Below are 4,858 nucleotides of genomic sequence, written 5' to 3'. Positions count from 1 at the left end.
ATGATCTACATGATAAGTCAAAATGTATATACAATATTGATGAAAAAGGTGTACAAACTGAACACTCTCCCCCAAATGGTGTAAATGGCAATGCATGAGCCCCAGCCATAACCTCATCAAGATCAGGAATCACTACAATCATTGGTGGTGGCAATGCGTTAGGAACACAAATTCCACCATTTTTTATATTCAAGAAGCAGCGCATGAATGAAGACATGTGTGTCCCTTGTGATCACTTAATGGACACAGTTGATGACAGTTTCTAGATTGTCAAAGTATGAGTTTACTGCCGGCTCATTTGTGGATTTTGCTCTGCTCTGACTAAGGGCTCTAGGTTTAACTAGGTTTTACTACCTTTATTTCAGGCCAACGTCTTCTGAAACCATGAAACCACTTGACTGACAATGTGTTGTCATGTGTTCGCTTCTTCAAGAACACTGTATTGTCAGTTGCCTTGGCTACAACCTCACTTATTGTGAAACCATACCAAGGTTTGCCATATATTTAACATGACTGACAAGTTCTGCTTCCTCTTCAGTGGAGAATAACGGACCCTGTCATGTCATGACAGTCTGCGGATTTACCCTTTCTCTTTATCTCTTAGGGTGTTGTGTGGTACACCGTACTGTCTCATAGCAGTTTTTACTGGTGCACCAGTTTCTATTACCATTTTGTATGCATTCATCATAGCTGATGGTGAATATCCTTTGTGTTTTGATACTCTTTTTTGTGGAAACACCTGAAACATTGCTTAGCCTGTAGAGCTGCAACGATTCGATCCGATGCATCGAAAAGCGGTTTTAAATGCGTCATTTCGATAATGATACCAACCCTACCAAATTCGATTCGATTCTTTAACATATAGACATAAATACGTAAGCGCGCATTACTCCAACTATTTGATACGGAAAGGTATAGGTTTTATCTTTACCTGTAATTACGATGCGCGCTGTAACAAGTTAGTTGTTACAGAACCCAAGCCATAACTCAATGTTGATTCAATACATTCCATATATTTATATAACGGTTATGTCACTAACCAATATTGTAACAATGGGATTTCATTACTGTGGCAAACGTATTTATGAATATGTTGTTAATGAAATTTGGCTTATATGAGCTATATAAGCAAACGTCGAAAAAGGCCACCCTTTTATTTATTTAATATGTCATTGTTTTAGCCTGATGGCTAAATGGGAATGTATTTGGTAAATGCGTTTAATGCAGTTTTTTCATGTTATCAAAATCAACTTACTTGTCAATTGTAATTCTCATCCGCCATCTTGTTTGGAAGCTGTTAATGTCTATTTTGGAAACCGGCGTTTGATATCACATTTTTGTCTATTGAAACCATATGTGGTGCCATTTTATTCATAAAATATTGTTCTTTCTAAAATATCAAGTAAACGCCACATTTAAATTGTAAATAATTGTAGTTTTGCATCAGAAGCTAAATTTTCTCGGAATCATTCATTTTAGAACGCCAATGTCACTTTGTAACGATTGTTTTCATTGGTCTGGATTTCATAACGTGCGGCCTGATTGGCTGATACTGTCTATAAAAGAAGGAGTTTCAGAGGGCAGATTCATTCAAATTTCCAACTCTGAATCGACAACATCAAAAAGTAAAAATAAGATAAATAAAATATAATCTAAATAAATCGTAAATTTAAACTCTAAGTATACCCAAATTAAACCAACTTGAAATTAACTGTCAAAGGGTGAGCCTTAGATGTACTTTATTATTCACGTTGTATTTACAAATGTTGTTAAACTTGTTTAGTGTGCCTGGTGATCCAGACTTTTAAAGACGGAAAAAATAGAACGTTTAGTGATCTGTCAAAAGCCTTCGTTTTTTTTAACTTTATCATCAACCATTCATACGCGACTACTATAATATATAACTTGCCGTCCTTATAAGTCTTACAGCGGGATTGGTTATTATTAATTCAGTCATCCAATCAATAAGCGCGTTACGATCTACTTTCGGAAAAAGCGTCAAAATGGCTGAACAAGTTGTGCCCGACAAATTGAAATTATCAGATGCGCCTAAGAAGCTACAATCAAAAGTGTGGCAGTATTTTGGGTTTCGGGATGGTAGTCCTCCCGATAATACTACGTGTAAACTGTGCTTCATGAACGTGGCGTACCCTAAGTCCGACTCAACCACTAATCTAATGCAACATGTCAAACGCAAACATAACGTTGATTTGGCAGGAGGTAGCACCAGTGCAACTTCTCAAGTCGCCAGCCTTATTATTATTTATTTATTTATTATATTGTTGTGTAGTCCCCGTACGAAATAATGGGGCGGATTCCGGGCGTAATCAGGGCGGAATTGGCACGTAATGTTGGAATTACGCCCGTACAACTGGCGGAATGAGTTTTACGCCCGGAACTAAAATTAATTCTGGGTGTAATTCAACTGTTTTTTCCGGGCGTAAAACAAATCCGGGCGTATTTTTATACTTAGAATTTGTATGATGGAGATTTGTGGACGGAATTTTGCACTTTGTTTCTTTCGTGGGGCAGAATTTCATACTTATAAAATATTTGTGAAGCCACATGACGGAATTTTGAACTTAGTAGTTTTTATAGAGAGTAATATTGGACTTAGCAAATGTCTATGAAGCTGAACAATAACTTAATAAATTTAATTTAAACCAAAGTACTGAACAAAATATTACCAGAAACTGATAACTTAATAAACGTTTTTAAATAAAAATATTTAATTTTATTTACATGTATACATTTGTACAATCAAGGAACATTCATTATAGACACAACTATTTCAGTCACAGTATAATTAATTCAGCATAAGCTTTGATCTAATTTATGATTTTCATGTTCCGATTCTAAAACATATTTTGTAGTATTTTTATACTTTATTTGTGAGAAGCTGAAAAGGAGACAGACTTGTGAACTTGTGATCATGAATTATACTCTTAGATTTTGCATTATTATTGGCAATATTGCTGGTAAAAAAAATTAGGAGATAACAATAACACATTTTAATTAAATAAATTTTATCTATTGCTGACTTTTACAGTTTCCACTTATAATTTTAAGTCTGAGGGATGACCATGCATTAAAAATCTATATGCACTTATTTTTTTAATTCACTTCTTTAATTCTTCTTCTTTTTTGAAAATTTTGCTCATTTTTAATAATTATTTCATAATTACAATAATGACTGTAAAGTTTAATAAAGAACAAGACTTGTTTTCATCATTTTAAGGTTTCCTTTAACATTAAACACACAACAGTCTAGTTTAATATTATTTGTTTATATCATCAATATGAATGCAGTTTCTCTGCATGTTACTCTATAAAAAATTTTTTTTTATAGTAGTTAAGATTTCCCCAGTCTGAAAAGACCATAATTATGTACATAATTATACCAAACCAATGTTAATTTAATCTCAGATAAACACTGACAACCAGCTGAGTTGATCTCATGTATTGTGCTGCCCATTCAATACTCACCAAAGGCTGCACATCTGTACATGTTTATAAACCATCTGGGCGTATCAGGCTTCAGTGGATTGGTCAGTGGTACAGGAAGTGAGTGGTAGAAGTTGCAGTTTGAAAACATTAGAGCGGTTAAGCAAATTACTGACTCTGAACTAAATTGTCAGTATAATACTTAAGCAAAATGAGGACTAAACTGTAGTGAAAAAATGTCTTGAAGGGAGTACTGTGTCAAAAACAATTTGTATTTAATACACATAATGTGGAAATGAACAATAAGTTTGTTGCAAAAGAGGTTCAAATTGGCTCAGGTTTAACTGTGAATTGGTCTCACCAAATTCCTGTGTTTTTGGAATACTGCAGAACAGCATAAAAGGTTTGTATTTTTACTCCTTCATTCCTCTATTATATAGATTACTAACTGATATAATTGTAATTGTATTTGTGTACTGTCCCAGTGGGAAATGTAAAAGGATGATGAAAAGTAGACGGGCATCTGAAGGAAAAACAACACAGTTTGAAACTAAAATGAAATACACAAATTTCTTTAAAATATATAGTATGTACTTAAATTAACATTTCATGTTCAGATTATGTCATAGGATTAGGGAGAAAGGTTGCTGGTGGCACAACAAATTTTCCCTTCTCGGACCTCAAAAGCCACATCACAAATTGAAGAATTTGTTTGCAAGAAAGCACAGTGTTGAAAAAAACATGTTGTGAAAAAATGAACTTTTTTATATTTGCTCTGTGTGAGCGCCCGGATGATGAGCACAAAGCGGTCCTTGACAAAGGAAAGCTGGATTTGTTGATAGGTAAATCACAATTTTACTATACAAGTTATTGTATTATTTAAGTTTGAAATAGTTAAGTTCAAAATAAAGATTAATTCGAATTATACGATTAGTGATCCTCAGGGCTAGGCCTGTCAATAACAGGGTGTCTCAGTACCTTGCCGCACTAAGATCCAAACCTGCCCCCTTTGACCCCCAGTCATGTTTTTAATTGGTTCTGATCACATTATTTTACAGAATATTCAATGAATTTTCAATAAACTAATTTTATTTTAACAGTGAAACTAGTTTTATCAATTAAAATAAATATTTTTATGGCCCCCTTCGAAGAAGAGGGGGTATATTGCTTTGCTCATGTCGGTCTGTCTTTCGGTCGGTTGGTAGGTCTGTCCACCAGGTGGTTGTCAGACGATAACTCAAGAACGCTTGGGCCTAGGATCATGAAACTTCATAGGTACATTGATCATGACTTGCAGATGACCCCTATTGATTTTGAGGTCACTAGGTCAAAGGTCACGGTGACCCGAAATAGTAAAATGGTTTCCAGATTATAACTCAAGAACGCATACGCCTAGGATCATGAAACTTCATGG

This window comes from Dreissena polymorpha, chromosome 12, assembly GCF_020536995.1.
Source record: "Dreissena polymorpha isolate Duluth1 chromosome 12, UMN_Dpol_1.0, whole genome shotgun sequence".
Classification (NCBI taxonomy): domain Eukaryota; kingdom Metazoa; phylum Mollusca; class Bivalvia; order Myida; family Dreissenidae; genus Dreissena; species Dreissena polymorpha.
The sequence above is the reverse complement of the archived record's forward strand: the minus strand, read 5'-3'. Positions refer to the sequence as shown.